Genomic DNA, 17,271 nt, shown 5'->3' with positions numbered 1-17,271 from the left:
ATTCAATGAAAAAAGAAAACAAAGAATAATTACTTACGAATGCCTGAAAACTCTTTAGTAACAGCAATCGTAAAGGTATTAGAAGTCTTGTTAGTATTAATTGCCTATCTATATATTGTATAACTGTTCTACGACGAAAAATAATGACAAACGTAACAACAAACACATTAGTCTTCAAGTCTTCTTCAATATAACTCTCAAAGATCTTCTTATCGTAACCGCATTTATAGAATTGCAGTTAGTCATAATTATCATAAATTAAGTCAAATAATTATAATATTTATTGTCATAGATAGGTATATGTATGTATAACTAAGTATAATAAATAAATGTGACTACCAAGGTCGAGGTAACCAGAATTGTTTTTCAACTTGAAATCAAGGTCAAAAGGTTATTAGAAAAGAAATAAGAAGAAATGAAATAAGTATGCATAACCAGAACTATTACTATGGCTAGATAACATAATGTGAATTGAACAAATCTACCTATTCGTATAGTTCTTATTTATCAGAAAAGCAGATAGATCTTATGACGGACATGATTCCTTCGCCAATTCTTAGGTTACATTGAGGCTCATAGGTAATCATCATAGATGATGATGATGTTCATATCTTTCTTTAATATACTAACAACTGTAAAAAAAATATATATTAAGTACTTAAAGATTCCAATGTCCTTAAGTTAATATTACTCAAACAGATGGTCACATAAAACCATTATGGGCATACCGACACAGATGATTATACATATATAAGCACCTACACAGACACACATAATTAGCATACAAGTACTAGGACTCCATAGTTCCATAGTAGTTAGACTAAAGACCGAGGGGGTTGGGGGCCCTAGCTCAGCTTCTGGTGGGGAGCAGAGAGTTGCCGTTCTACACGTATTGTTCCTTATTCTATGGTTATAGGTCTAGTCTGCTGTGGATCTACTGGCCAAATGGCTTACTTATCGTGTCTGGTATAGCTCGAGGGACGGCCGAAACCAGTTGCAGTTTCTCCATTACACACCTGGTGTCGTGTTTACAGCGTGCCTTTGTCCAGCCTGTTTGAAGGTAGGGCTTGAAGCCTAATGCCCCGGACTTGTCTGTGTTACTATCACTTCTAGGTATGTCCGCGTTTCTTTTGACGTTTACACTAAAACAGGAATGCTTGGGAATAACCGTCTCGGAACTAGTATTACGCAGCCGAATTACTGAAATTTTACTACGTACCACATATTTAAAAAACGTCTAGTGCCCTAAGATTTTATATGCAGCTACTTTTTAGAATTTATTTTTCAAGGAAAAAATAGAGCACTAACCGAGATAAACTTTATAATGGAAATCAGAAGTTTGTGGTTAGCAACTACCTACTATAATATCATACATAAACTCACGCCTATTTTCCTGCACTGGGGTAAGCCGAGAACATGGGTGATTCGATTTGTTTCGACCCTAACATATACCTACTTTTCTTGCTTCCTCCTCATTCAACACTCGTTTGATACACGCGCGCCAGCGGTTCAGAGAAAATAGTTTAAAAATTTCCCTGTTTAAGACATTAATGTTTTTATTTATTTAATATTCATAATATAACTATTATGATATATTATCTTGTTACTTATTTCTATTGTAGGTATTATGCTAGGTACTCCACATTTACAGCGGAAGCTCCGACAGAAGGAAGTGTCTTTCAAGCATGAATGAAAGTGTTCACTCAACGAAAAAAAAAACCATTGACGATTTAATACGATTCGTACCAATCCCAAGAATTCGTAATTACAAAGAGAATTCATCAGTTTGTTGACAACTGGTGCTATTGACAAATATTAGAGGATGTTGTATAAGTTAGTAACTGTAGCACATCGCAGCGTATCAGTATTGCCATAGTTATTGATATAAATTCACGATTATTCCAATTGGGGTAGTCAGAGGTACATTCATCGCAAGATAAACTAAGTCACCCCACCTCACCGTGCTTTCTGTTAGACCTACATGATAGGTGAGCCGTATCGCCGTCTATAATGGTCAAGCCAACTGTGTTAGTGAAAACTGCACATGTAATAAATTAAGAACTCATTGGTGCAAGTACGGTACCGGGTTTCGAACCGACGCTCCCCGTTTGAGAAGCATGCCGCTGTACCACAGGACCACAGTGACACGTGACACGTGTTATTATTAATAATAAATAATAATCATATTCGTTATAGCAGTTAATTCAATGTCATAATATGCATATTACCAATTTGATTATACATTATTTTAAGTTTACGCGGTTATTGTCGTTTCGTGTTCATGGCACTTGCAACAGTGTCGAAATATTGGGAGTCTCATATCCCTGATTCAAATGCGGTAAGAACCCGTTATTATGTGTTTTAATATTGATTATGTTGAGGAAATGAAGTTGTTTATCAGATGTACCTAATAAAACAACAGGTCAAGATCTGTCCCGAGAGCTCATCTTCCTGCATTGACAAGGAGCATAAGGGGTCCGGGTATAATTATGTAGGTACTCTTCTGAATGCGTACTATAGTATGATATATACTTAAGATAAAGTTTATAACTATAGATCATGATTAGTTATATATATTTAATCATACTCATCAACTTCCGCGCAATATTCCAGGAAGACGAAATGCCCGAAAACCAGCGCTGGATGCTGCCATAGCATAGCTCCATCAGAGCACAAGCTGAGCCATTCCCGTAGCATTATCGACGTGGATACTTAGTTCATCTTGTTATGTACCTCTGACTACCCCATTGACATATAGTCGTTGGTTTATGTTTTATATTTATTTAGTTACTTATAAGGCAAAAAATACGTCCATGTTTTATATACTGGGTGTTAGTGACATCGTAACGAATACTGAGGGGGTTGATTCAGACCATGATTCTGAGTTAAAATCAAGTGGAATTTTCCGTCGCAAAATTCATGATTTTTTTTTAGTTTTTTAAATTATTTTCAATTCTATACTTTTGCGATGGAAAATTCTACTTGATATTTACTCAGAATAATCAGATGAATCATCCCTCTCAGTATTTGTTACGATGACACTTACACCCCGTACAAGTACATACGGTAGCCATATAAGTAGGTATGGGTATTAGTGACACCGTAACGAATACTGAGGGGGATGGTTCAGACCATGATTCTGAGTTGATATCAAGTGGAATTTCGTGTCAAAAAATTGATGAAAATTTTTCTTTTCTTTTTAATTATTTTCCAATCCATACTTTTGCGACGGAAATTTCTACTTGATATCAACTCAGAATCATGGCCTGAACCACCCCTCAAAGTTTTCGTTACGATGTCACTAACACCCTGTATGTTAACTAAGTTGAAACATTTTGACGTTCCTTTGACCCCTACTCGCACTGAATGTCACGATTAATCTCTTCAATGTATTGAACTCTCGATAAAAATACATAGGTATTAATTACTAGAGTGGTATATCAACACATTTATTTGCGTTCATATCATGTTTTTATCTGTGATCTTAGTGAGTAATACTTCGATCGTTCACCTCTATTTAAAACCATGTTTCCTCGTCATTGTAGAGGTAAGTTGTAACGTTAACAAAACACCATTTATCACGCCCTTTTTTAATAATAATAGGCTCGTGTTTGATCACAATCTCACATTGTAAGTGACGATGTGATCGAGGGTGGATCACGCTTACCTAGCAAATGTCTATTCACTCTAGCCTTGAAGATTCCCAGATTATAACGAGTTGAATAAACAGACGACGGCCTTTGTGGTCCAGTGGTTGAGCGTTGGGCTCACGATCCGAAGGTCCCGGGTTCGAATCCCGGTGGGGACACATCACAAAAATCACTTTCTGATCCCTAGTTTGGTTAGGACATTACAGGCTGATCACCTGATTGTCCAAAAAGTAAAATGATCCGTGCTTCGGATGGCACGTTAAGCCGTTGGTCCCGGTTACTACTTACTGATGTAAGTAAGTAGTCGTTACATGAGCCATGTCAGGGGCCTTTGGCTCAATAGTAACCCTGACACCAGGGTTGATGAGGATGGTACTCCACCTCACAACCCACACGATAGAAGAAGAACAGACGAGGGCAGACAGTTGCAATCCTTCGCATCAAAAAGGAAGAGGCGAATATCAGGTACATGATTAGTGAATGATCATGAACAATAAAAAATACGTACATAAGATCACGCCTATCTCCCTTTGGGGTAGGCAGAGATCATGAAATTCCACTTACTACGATCCTGACACACCACTTAGCTGTACAACGCCATCTATATTGTTTTTGGTGAAAGCAGCCTGTTTTGGTTTTCCCCGAAGGGTAAGGCAAAGGGAACTATGCCCATACAGCCATGTCTTACGTATTTTTTTTCTTGATGATTGATGAAATGATGAAAGATGATGATGATGAAACCTAAGCCCCCACCCTCGGAGTAGACTCCTACTCCGAACCCCAAACGAATTAACTCAATAGTCCGCTTCTTCAGTAATGGCTTCCTGGCACGAAGCGAAAATAGGCAGATACACTTTGTTTATTGAATACTCCGATATACGTAATAACACTCGCGAATGTCTTCCGACTAACTTAATGCGATCATTAACCACAAAACTCCACTTCGTATTAATTATATAGATTATTCAATGAAGAAAGCAACTGTCCCTTTCCCGTTTCCCGCCAAAAAGCCGAAAGCAGCCTGGAAAGTCCCTCTTAGTTTTTTCCACCAGTTATGTCATCAGTTTTTTTTTTCTCTTTGGCGTCATGCGACTTGCATATTTGCCATTAAATATGTCATCAGTTATTCTCTACTGACATTTTCTTTTTCCACCCGCTATCATTTTCTAATGACATTTCCTTCATCAGTCTTTGCTTACTAAAAAGGCCTCAATTAAGTTATCTAAAGAAGCAATATTGCTATTTGACAGTTGTTTGCATTGCACACTTACTTTTATATGCGCAAATGTCAAATTGCAATATTGTTTTTTTAGATGAATTGTTTAGATGTGGCCTTTTTAACCAGGGGGTCGTCCATTGTTGGTTGTTTTTTTTATTATGTGTTTTGATTGTAAGTTATGTGTTACTCCGTGTTTTATATTATACATTACTTATTTGTTATTTGTTTTATATTTGTTATTGTGGTGTCCCCTAATAATAAACGTTTCTTTCTTTCTTTCTTTCTGTCTTTCATTACATTATAATCAATGCATTATAAGATAAAAGCGCGTGACAGGATCATGAAGAGATCGACATTACGGCGGCCTAGTTACAGCGAAGTGGGATGTCGCTGACAAGGTCACGCGGTCGAGGCCGGCCGAGCCCAAACCCTGATTGTCCCGTCACCCGTCGCATGCGCAGGGATCGGCCGCAACAAGACACATCTCAATCATAATTATTGTTATAACGTTACATAATACGGTCGTTTTGTGACGTCATTTAGGTATCGTAGTTTTTACTATTACTAGCGTCCGCCAGGATTTATAAAACTGGATATTTCATAATAATATAATGTATTTCAAGTATACACTTTTTATTAATTCATTATATACAATAATTCACAGGCCATTAAAATAATATCCATACGACCACTTACAGCTTTAAGTATTTTTTTATGTGACTTGCACGGCAAACAAGCAGGCGAGTCACCTGATGGTGGTGGAAGGGCCACCACTGCCCTATTTTTCCCTAAAGAAGTATCATGGAGAGTATTTTAAATGCTACACTGACAAGAGCGTGGCTCTTAAATTGACGATGATGACCAACTTGCTTGTATTATCATATCAGTTACTCATTCTAGATCGCTATCAAGTCAAACAGTTTCTCTCTGACAAAGACTTAAGGGAAAATTTGATTTCACTTGGACACTACTATTATTAGCGGTTATTAGGTAAGCAGATCCTAATAAGAGCCCTTGGCGCTCGCTCCCCTTTTTCTGGTTCCAGGATTATGTTTATGTAATACCTCAGTTCATCATCACTATTTTAAGAGCCACGCTCTTGTCGCTGTAGCGTTCTCCATGGTACTTTTTAGGAAAAATTATTGCTCTATTATAGGGCAGTGGTTTCCCTCTTGCCTTCCGTATTAATGAACAGTTTTATTGATCATATCTTACTCAGAACAATTTCAGTGAAATATTTTCTTAATTCATATTTTTTCAGCGCGAATATTCCGCAGTCGGGTTTTAGTTGAGATCCTTGGGGGAGGCCTATGCCCAGCAGTAGGCGTCGTACGGCTGATGATGATGATGATGATGATGGGTTTTAGTTTTTAAACTTAGTAACTGAGTACTAGATAGGTAAGTAAGTATTATCATTCATTCTGTTATGTAATTCGATCAGTGTGCTGCTGCTACAGTCAGCGGGGTATATTTCCCGGAACGACCGAACTACTGCTTTCAATCATTTTGTATAGGTACTCTTTTCGTCATTTTTCCCGGTCGAAACTGTATTTTAGGTAGTTACTTACGTTATCGCTGGGAGAAACTTAGTTATGAAAATGTATTGGTAGCTTGCGGATTATTGCAAAAAAATAGCAAATACTATTTTGTAAGCCTTATAATTTCTAATAGATAATAAATCCATTTATAATAACTAATTATAACGTTGAAATAGAACATTATTTTCAACCACCCGTTCATAAGCATCGGTGGTTCAGTGGTAGAATGCTCGCCTGCCACGCGGGCGGCCCGGGTTCGATTCCCGGCCGATGCAAGTTTATTTTTGAAAATAGTCAATATCAAGTACTTTTTGTTAGTTTTTACTAGTTTAGTTTAATTTATTTGTTGTTGTTAAGTTTAAGAATATTTAATAGTAATTGCATTCTTTACTTATAGTAAAAAAATGTTCTAATATTCAATATTCAAAATATTTATTTCGGAAACTAGTCCATATTTTGTTAGTAACAAAAAGCTTAACCTAGTATTAGTAACAGACAGTAAAAGTATAATGAAATAAATCATAAAATAATTATAAACTTATTTTTGGTTGCAAACGAGGAAACTGTGACATGCAATAAATAAATAAATAAATAAATAAAGAAAGGGGACTATATTTTCTATCACCAAAATTTATATTTGTCTTCAAGATGTATCACCTAATAAATAGATCTATCGCCACGAAATATTTTCGTTCTCAGATAAACAAAAATTGTTCCCAGGTATGAATTATCAAATTAATGTTAATATATGTGTAAAATAAGAGATCGATAACCAATAAAATTATATTGCATTACATGAATATAAACTTCGTTCTTATAATAACAGTTTTGTTACTTAAATAATAACTCTGTGCTCAGAATGGTAGATCTGTCACCAAATAAATCGATTATCGATCCCTGACTGCGACTCCTTTTTATTTGATATTTTGTCACCAATACAGTAGTAACATTTTATTTCGTTCAGATATTAAATTAATAGTATTCGTTACCAATTTAATACATCAATTTATAATTTTAATGAAAAAATGATCAAAGGGGCGGAGACAAATTAACGCGCTTTAAAAATTGACTAATCCGGCCTCAACGATGGGTAGTAGGTAACTAGGTTCGATCACACGATGCGCGACGCGGGCGGCGTGCCATAAGCCAGCTATTTTAAACCAGCGCTGATTGTTAAGTGGTAATTATTTTAAACAATAAATATTGATTATATTGACTTTAATTGTTTTATTTACTACTCTGCTAAATATAATTTATACTACCAGTGGAAATTTAGAACCTTGGGAGTCTAGTTAAGTAGCAGAATCTTTTGGTTGAAACGATGATGACAACCCTAATTTTTTATTTGAACTTAATGCAATTTTCTAGTAACATAATATGATTTATTGGTAATCTCTTTAAATTAGTTTGTTTAAATACTTATTAGGACACACCTATTATAATACATACAAAAACATTTATTTGGTACTAGATCTTATATCTCAGAATTTTAGGTGATTTATTGTGGAACTGATTTTGCATTGTTTGGTGACTACATTTTGGTGACAGATCTACTATTTTGAGGACAAACCCTATTATTTAAGAAGCACAAAACTAATTAAATTGGTGATAGCTTAAATGATACCCATAAAGAAACTTATAAAATAAATAGTTGGATAATGTTACTTACAATAATTGATAACATAAAATTAAATGAATAATTCAGAAATGGTATTATATTGGGATGATGCGAGATGATTGTGATGATAATGACAAAAATAGGGCCTGCCCCACCAAAATAGCTCTGGTTTGGTATGATTTATTCGAAAAAACTGCAAAAAGACGTACTGCCGAAACCCGGGATTGAACCGGGGACCTTTAGATCTTCAGTCTAACGCTCTCCCAACTGAGCTATTTCGGCTGATGATGAGAGGTTGAAATTGTCAATAAGTTACATTGTTATTACTCAAAATTATAAGAATTCTATTTTTTGTCACGAACTATTATTATTACGAGTACAATTAATTATTTGCATTTAAAATTTTGGAGTAATGAAAAGCCAGATCGTCGGTTTTGAAGACAAACTTTTTAACAGAGCTATCTATAAACATACTTCTAAACTACAAGACAAAAGAATAAAGAAACTTCAGCTATTTGTCACTAGGTGGCAGTGGTAAAAAAATGCTATCCACCGCTAGATGGCACTACGCAGTTAATTTATAATAATTTCAAAAGAATGAAATTATTACCGTTTTAGGGAATAATTTCAGCTTATTTTTTCTAAGTTAATTATAATGATTAAAATGTCATCCTTGCCGTGTTAGATAGAAATATTAAAAAAATGTATTTGAAGACTGTATGCGGTGTAAAATGTTACGACGGTGTGTTATGTACGATAAAAAAGATTTTGTGTATTTCACGTCTATCCTCTGAAAAGCTTCCGGCAATGAAGTAATTAGGGTTGCAAATACAGCAAATCTACCTTTAATCAAAAACATCTGAAAATCTAATTTTGAATTAAAATAACACATACCTTACTTCTCTGCTTATTCCTGAGGTGATAAATAATTAAACCTAATAATTAAACCTACTTAGTTGATAGTAATGTAGTACAAGAATATTATTTATGTCAAAGTTACGGCCAGTTTTATGCACTTATGCAACAGATCCTATTGCTATTGTTTGCTGACAAATCGGATTGTCGACGTCCAAATTGCGGGACAGAAGCGTGGTGGTGGGCGTGGCTTACAGGATAATAATTGGGCGCATCACAAAGCGAAACAGACGAGGCTCATGAAAAAAGGACTTTGTTTTTGAAAGCGAGCGAAACGGGTTTTGGAAGAATAGATTTAATAACTGGTAATTGGATGCGGCTGGGGAAATTAATACCAAAAAAGGAAACAAATTGTTAATATTTCTTTACCTGAACATGAAAAATTACAATATTCTTTTATAAATTAAAATTGTTATGTAAAGACAATAGGCTCGTCCCCTAGCTGGCGAAGAGTGGGTGTGTGACTATAAACCCTCGCTCCTTCGGGGAAGTAAAATACTGATCACTATTTTCATGTCTTGTTCCTGGGGGGTTAAAAAGGCCACATCGAAGCAATTCATCTAAAAAAGCAATATTGCTATTTGACATTTGTTTGCATTGCGCACTTACTTTTGTATGTGCAAATGTCAAATTGCAATAATGCTTTTTTAGATGAATTGCTTCGATGTAGATAGATAGATAGATAAATAAATATTTTATTGAGCACAATGGACACAAAATACAGAGATAAGGACAACATATACGGAAAAGCACAACATGCGGCCTTATTGCTCATCTCCTCAGCTCAGCCTTTTAAACCCCGTGATTTTTATTTCTGGCTGAGACGGTTGGTTTACATATTGTAGGTACCTATCTAAAGAGGGTGAATATGAATTTATCGTTGACAATAAATAAAAGTTATCATAGCCGATATAATAACAGACACGACCGACAATGTCGGTGATGATTCAATGCAATGACACATGTAACTGTTATTATATTGATTGCTGCAATAAATAAAAACGTAACTCTACTTGCATCCTGCTGATTAATTAACTACTGAATGAGGATAGATAGATAAATTGACGCCTACTGTCAGTGGGTATGTAAAATGTTATCTTGGCAGAAATCAAAGGTTTTCTCATTAGAATTGTGAAGTGTGGTCCCATGGAGTATGCTCCGTACTCTATAAGGCTTGATGAGGGGAAGTCTGTGCCTAGAAATGGGACTAGCTTATAACATAAACTAACTCATGTAGCTGTTTATATTATTTTCTAACACAAACAATTCAGTAGTCATCTATTATACAACATTTGACTCTCAACTACAATACTAAATGCAAGTTCAAAATGTCACTGATGACTTGCTGTTCTGCCTACCCCATTAGAAATGTCAAATGTCAGTAGTATGAAGTATAAAATAAAATAATAAGACTCAAAAAAGACATCGCCCAACGTGGGGCTCGAACCCACGACCCTGAGATTAAGAGTCTCATGCTCTACCGACTGAGCTAGCCGGGCTGGTGACAGGAGCACTGAAAATAGAATTTGGGTTCTTTTGGGAGAGTTAGTGTAGTATTATAAGTATTACTTGTTTTATTTTTCCAGTAATGAACAATTTTTGACTATTTTTAACTATTTTTTTTTATTTTATTGTTGGAGTATTTTAACAATTTGTAATGTGGGTATTGTAATAATGATTTGGAATTAATCTAAACTAAATAAAATTAAGAATCGTGTAAGTAGTTCTTTTATGAAGTAAATGAACAACAATATTGAAATAATATTGGTATACTCATTGTAAATTAATTAATGTATTATTTGAAAAATTGTTTTGCTATTGTCGTTTAGCATATAGATACTTTTCTAGCACAACAATAGTACCCCGAAAAAGCAAAACAATTCCTCATTCAAACAGGCCGCAATATTGATCGAACGCCTTTATTTTTTTTCTTTGGCGTCATGCCTTTAAATTTTAACACTAATGAAAAAGAATAAAGAAAAAAATGTTGTCTGGCGCCAGGCACAGGACTCATCAATATTCTGCCAGTGCGCCGGCAGGAAGTTGCGCGGCGGACAGTTAGATTTTACTTAGCAACACTGATTACCTAGCATTGCGTGGAGGACCACACGTGGGTTGACCTAGCTTTGTTAAATGATGGACGCGTTTATAAAGTAACACTTCCGCGGGTGTGACTTTTTATCAGTTTTCTCACGATGTTTTCCTTCACCGCTGAGCACGTAATAATCGGTGAGATTTAGAAAACTGGTGGATTCGAACCTGCGACCTCAAAGTGAGAGGCAAGCGTTCTACCAACTAGGCTACCACGGCTATTAACTGATACTAATATTAAGTAAATCAAATAGTAAGTAATCGTCATCCTGTAAATAGGTACATAACTAAGAATACAAACATAGAAGAAAACCAAATTACCTACTTGTCTTTGTTTAACCTAATGTTTACACAGCAGGTGGGCTCACTCCCTACGCAGCTAATTCATATCAAACGTAAATGTGATGTTATTTCAAATTAAAATGAACTGCTCGTTCCTCCCTTTCATTCATCCGTCCTTTTATACGACTCTAAAACGAAATCGGACAAAAATAATGAGGCTCTGGCTGAACTACTTACATCAGTATATATAACATATCTGCTATAAATTATTCGCTTTCCGTGAGTTATGAACGATTTTCATAAACGAAAAAAGACCGCTTTTATACGTAAAATGACTCAGTCATTGAAGTTTTGGAATAGAATATAAAACGTGCCAGAACGTGCAACATTATACCAAATATATTTAGATACTCGTACTTACAACCATATTTGTATAGGTGTAAAAAAAACATTTGGCAGAAACTTTCTAACCGCAAAGTGCGTTCATGACTAACGCTGCCGTCTAAAAAACCATCACTACCTTTAAATAAATACAAATAATTGAATGACTCATTGCGCCCTCGTGTAGGTACCTAGTGCAGTTTCTGACTTGCCTTAGTTTAAAAGTGACAATTGTTAATTTGTACATAGGTCTATAGTATATACAAAAACAAAAACTCACGCCTATTTCCCACCGGAGTTAGCACAGACAATGGAATTCCATTTGCTTCGATCCTGACACACTTCTCTTACTTCCTCCACATTCAGCAATCGTTTCATATGCGCCGGTTCAGAGTAGATCGTACTAAATCTTTTCTAAGGATTTATCTTCAATTTGGTCAATGTACGTCCTTCTGGGTCTTCCTCTGCCAGCCCTACCAACAATTTGTAATTGTCAATTTCTAATTATAACATATTGAAAGATACATAAAATACTTTATTGAATAAAATAGAACAAGATACAGAAATTAGGACAACAGACACAGAAAGGCACAACAGGCGGCCTTATTGCTCATGCAGAAATTTCTTCCAGGCAATCATTGGGTATAGGAAAATTGTGTACAAATATAATAATAGTATTGGGTTAGAAGAACTGAAAAGTTCGCGAACGTTTTTAAATCAGTCACAATAATGAATGACTCACTTAGACCTCATAACCATAACTCATTCTAAGCTTATATAACCTTTTTACGGAATGCCCCTATACCAGCTCGAGTGATCATTTGAATCATCTGCCACCGTTACTTGAGGTAGTGTAGGTATACCTATTGATTGGTGGAAGTTTCTTCGTGTGTTTTTCATGATGCATGAGTTAGCAGGTTTCCTGGGTTTTCCCGCTGAGTCAACTTATAGATGGAAAAGCTTGTGAATTATGCCCTAGTTTCATACCAGTTCTAAGGATTTGGAGAGTAATAGGGGGATGGCGTGATTTAATGAAGACGGTAGTTGGAATTTGTTTAATATAAAATGTTTTTTTTTACTTTATGTATAAAAGCAGAATGTTACGTTTACGTTCTTCATACTGTGTGTTAAATGAGGTAAAGAGAAGTGGTTAGGACGTTTATTAATTTTATTTTAGAAATAGACATACATAAACTCACACCCGTAATCCCTAATGGGGTGGGCAGAGCCACAAGCAATCAAAGACAACTTGCAGCCACTGTTGATACGGTGTCGTAAGCTGGATATGATGAACCTTATGGTGATAAGGGATCAGCCTATCGCCCATAACATTAGTCCATCATGTTAGAGGACGCAATCCCTCTGTCGGTTTTTACAACATGCCCGGGAAGACAAGCAGCTGAACGAGTTCTATGTTTTTTATTTGCTCCCAGAACAGCATAGAAGCAAAAATAGAATAGCATAGAATTTTAGAAATAGAATTGTATTTATTTAATTTTGAAACACATTTTCGGTCACAATAGATGTGAGTTTTACTATAAATGATATCCCTCCAAATTTTTACGAGTAAAGTAACAAAACGCACACAACGTCTTCTATAATAAGCCAAAAATACCACTAGGCACCTTGAACAATCATTTACAAAAATTTGAGGGTGAAATTTAATGCAATGGTCACCGTTATAATTCACGCTAAAATGACTCGGAATCAATTAAACAAAGTAGCTGAGAAACGCATCGCTCCCATCAGAAGTTGCAAAATATTATTAAAATTAAGCTCAAGAAGGTACCAGGGGTCTACAGAGGCTACAATAAAGCAATTCATTTAAAAAAACAATATTGCTATTTGCCGTTTGCTGCCATTGCGCATGCATTGCGCACTTACTTCTTATATGTGCAAATGTCAAATTGCAATATTGCTTTACTTATAGATGAATTGCTTTTTTAAACCCCCTTTGAGGTCTTGAGGGGATTTTTTGTAATATTCACACAAAAATCTGTACTCATCCAGTACAGCCTCTGTGTGCTGCGAGAAGACTGTGATCTTTCGGCGTAAGCGCAGCGGTGCCAGCAAAACGCGTCACAAAGCTCAGTATCCATCAAGCTCTAAACGATATAAAGGTTAATTAGGTTCACATTGTCCATTTCTCAGTACACAGCATGCACCAACCATTCACCCTTGTTTTACGAGCGCCTGCGCAGCTTTACGAGCCAATAACGAGGAATATGATGACTGTTTGTCGTAATTAATTTATTCCAACGCAGTGTCAATTGGACATCCTGATTTGAAACTTTTGTTCGAACTGGTCTGAATGTGGTCTGAATGCACGAGGTTTAATTATTAAGGTATTTATGTCTGTTAAATTATCAACCACGCCGTCAATCGTCTTGTTACCTTGTCAAATTGTTTCACTAAATAAATGTATGATGTGTGAATGTGGTGGTAACATATTATACTTCTTCTATCGTGTGGGTTGTGTGGTGTACCAATCTCATCAACCCTGGTGTCAGGGTTACTATTAAGCCGCTAAAGACCCCTGACATGGCTCATGTAACGACTACTTACTTACATCAGTAAGTAGTAACCGGGACCAACGGCTTAACGTGCCTTCCGAAGCACGGATCATCTTACTTTCGGACAATCAGGTGATCAGTCTGTAATGTCCTAACCAAAGTAGGGACCACAAAGTAATTTTTGTGATGTGACGAACCCAGGACCTCCGGATCGTCAGCCCAACGCTCAACCACTGGACCACGGAGGTCGTTACATGTTATACTTACATGAATAGATTTGATAAATAAAACTTGTTCCTTAAATAGACACTATTAGAAAAAAATATTTATGTTCCGAGTTCCATGACATCGAAATTAAAAAACCTAGTGATTAGTGGTTATGTCTTTGATAGAAACTCATGTCGTGGTGGATTAACGCGTTGTCAGTGATGAGATATTTCATTGTCACAATTCATGATTCGTTTGTTTTTATTCTCAATATTGTTGTTTTTTAACAGTTGGTATTGTCATTTTGTTATTACATAGGAGGGAATACCAAGCCCTGGTAACGTTTTATAGAGGAATCGTTCCTATAGTTGATTTACGAGTTCTGCGCCCACGCAACTCTAAACTGAACGAAAGGGAAAGGACAAATTGTCGTGCGTCGTACTATTAAGAAAGATATATCGACCCGGAATCAACCCTCACAGGCGAAGCAGCGAGTTTCTAAAATTAGAAACAATTTTCTGTACATTACCGTCATAGCACGCTTCTCTCTATTTATACTTAATAATGAATCAGCAGTGAACGTTAAAGACATTGTCTATCTCCTCATGCCGTCCTAATACCAGCTCATATCTATACCAAGCCGTTAGAATGAAACGTGACTGTGAGATAAACAATTTAATCCTGGATTGCCCTTAGAATATTAATGCGATAGTAAAATAATTTAGAACTTTCCATAGACCAATAAAAGTAAAACTGACGTCATAAAGGACGTGAAATTAAAAGAAAATCAATTAAACCCGTCTAGGGTTGCCAGACGGTCGACAAACGGACACGTAAACATTCCGTACAATGTTATTACTACAGCAGAGTTACCTATGGTACTCTTCATGCATTTTGTACAATTTTGGTAGAAAAAGCTAGAATATTTTTAGAAGCTGGCGAAAGACTCAAGTTGTATTTTGTATATGTTTGTGACGCTGCTCTCCACTGATATTAACTTGATGGTTAAATATCAATACGTAGATAATGAAAATGAATCTCTATATTATCTTTTCTATTTGTTTCAGATCTTCTATCGTATAGGTTGTGAGGTGAATTACCAACCTCATCAACCCTGGTGTCAGGGTTAATATTGAACCGCCAAAGGCCCCTGACGTGGCTCATGTAACGTCTACTTACTTACTTACCTACATCAGTAAGTAGTAACCGGGACCAACGGGTTAACGTGCCTTCCAAAGCACGGATCATCTTACTTTTTGTACAATCAGGTGATCAGCCTGTAATGTTCTAACCCAACTAGGGATCACAAAGTGATTTTTGTGATCTCCACCGGGATTCGAACCTGGGACCTCCGGATCGTGAGCCTAACGCTCAACCACTGGACCACTGGTCGTTTTTGTGATTCATCTGGAACAAAATGTTTGTTTATTTTCAATGTAGTATCATCAGAGAACACGCAACTTATTGTCAATATTCTATTTTAGTTCTATCCTACATATCAAATAATGACGGCGATAGATATATAAAAAGCCAAAGGCCACACCGCCTATCACGTTGGTCTAACTGAAAGCTCAGTGACGCGTGAGTACTTAGTTCATCTTTCGATGAACTAACCTATTGAGATTTAGTCGTGAGTTTATATCTTCGTAAAGCCGAGGTTTCCAGACACAATAGTAAAACAATGGAGTTTGGATTTTAAAAGGACTGTCGGCGTTACGACTTTAAGTTATGTATTAATTATGTCAGAACATGTTACGGCTAAGGAGAAGAAGTGGCGCAAGAATATCCGTAACAAACAACGGTTGTTTTTCTACAATTTGATGTCTCTATTTACCCCAAGGTCCGAAATATCCCGTGTATGTAACCTCTTCAATGTCATACGTGAATCAACAGCAGCTGACGTCCAAGCAATTTACCTCCACACTCCATTAGTGTAAACAAAGTCCGGAACTCCCGTACGGTGCAGTCGCATGCACATGCATTGTCGGTGCATTACAACCTTAACTTGAACTGTGCAGAGTTGAAAGTTGAATGTAAATTCACGCGTCTTCTCTTCATATATGAGTCAGAAGGGGCAAATTGTAAACATAGTGAAGTTTTATAGTGTAATTCTTTGGAATCATTTTATACGTTGTACTCGTATTGTATGGTCTGGAGCGAAAAGATTAACTTAGAATTTTTCATGCTGTTTCATCCCGGGAATATCGAATAAGTTGACGGTAGCATGTTCTGTCTCGTGTAGGTAATGGATTATTTGTTTATGTCGTTGAAATGACGAAATGAATAAACGTAGTATTAAAGTACTAACTTACATTAAAACGCTCTTTTGAATAACTTATCAGTTTATTACTTTATCTCAAACCACGTTTCAAAATAGTTGTTAATATGACAAATTAAGGCAACACATATAACTAGTTGAGTGGATATTAGGACTCCAGATGTCAATATATCATTACTGTGAACGCAAAAATACCCTACAGTCTTTTGTCTTTTTGCAAATATCCAGCTAGAACTTAAGTTGTTGGCGACATACGTAATTTCTAACTGGATATTCGTTCACTTCCGCTAGACTTCCGCTGTGCGAAGGTTCACCCAATTACAGGTACGAATTTATGTAGATACCTGAAATATGTTACAGTGACTGGACACATTATAACTTTACTTTTGCCACACCCCGGACACTTCATACAAAATACATCGTTTTACACAGACACTACACATTGACGTTATCGTACATGCGCATCTGTGTGTGTGACGTCTGTTGTTCTACGATTGAAGACTAAAGTAAGACCGCAGTGAGGTAAACCTAGCTCAGCGACCGGTGGGGGGCGGAAAGTTGCCGTTCTATACGTAGTAT

The 17,271-nt window shown here is 36.2% G+C and overlaps 3 non-coding genes across 3 annotated transcripts; 1 reads left to right on the top strand and 2 right to left on the bottom strand.

Annotated features, from left to right (window-relative positions):
• The first annotated feature begins 6,611 nt into the window (after positions 1-6,611).
• Trnag-gcc (transfer RNA glycine (anticodon GCC)) lies at positions 6,612-6,682 on the top strand. The gene has a single exon. It is a non-coding gene; the product is annotated as a tRNA-Gly (tRNA).
• A 1,552-nt stretch (positions 6,683-8,234) lies between these two features.
• Trnaf-gaa (transfer RNA phenylalanine (anticodon GAA)) lies at positions 8,235-8,307 on the bottom strand. The gene has a single exon. It is a non-coding gene; the product is annotated as a tRNA-Phe (tRNA).
• A 2,059-nt stretch (positions 8,308-10,366) lies between these two features.
• On the bottom strand, positions 10,367-10,439 carry Trnak-cuu (transfer RNA lysine (anticodon CUU)). The gene has a single exon. It is a non-coding gene; the product is annotated as a tRNA-Lys (tRNA).
• Positions 10,440-17,271: the final 6,832 nt, after the last annotated feature.

This window comes from Pectinophora gossypiella, chromosome 13 (assembly GCF_024362695.1).
Source record: "Pectinophora gossypiella chromosome 13, ilPecGoss1.1, whole genome shotgun sequence".
NCBI classification, from domain to species: domain Eukaryota; kingdom Metazoa; phylum Arthropoda; class Insecta; order Lepidoptera; family Gelechiidae; genus Pectinophora; species Pectinophora gossypiella.
Note: the sequence above shows the minus strand (reverse complement) of the source record. Positions and strands in the feature narration are given on the sequence as shown.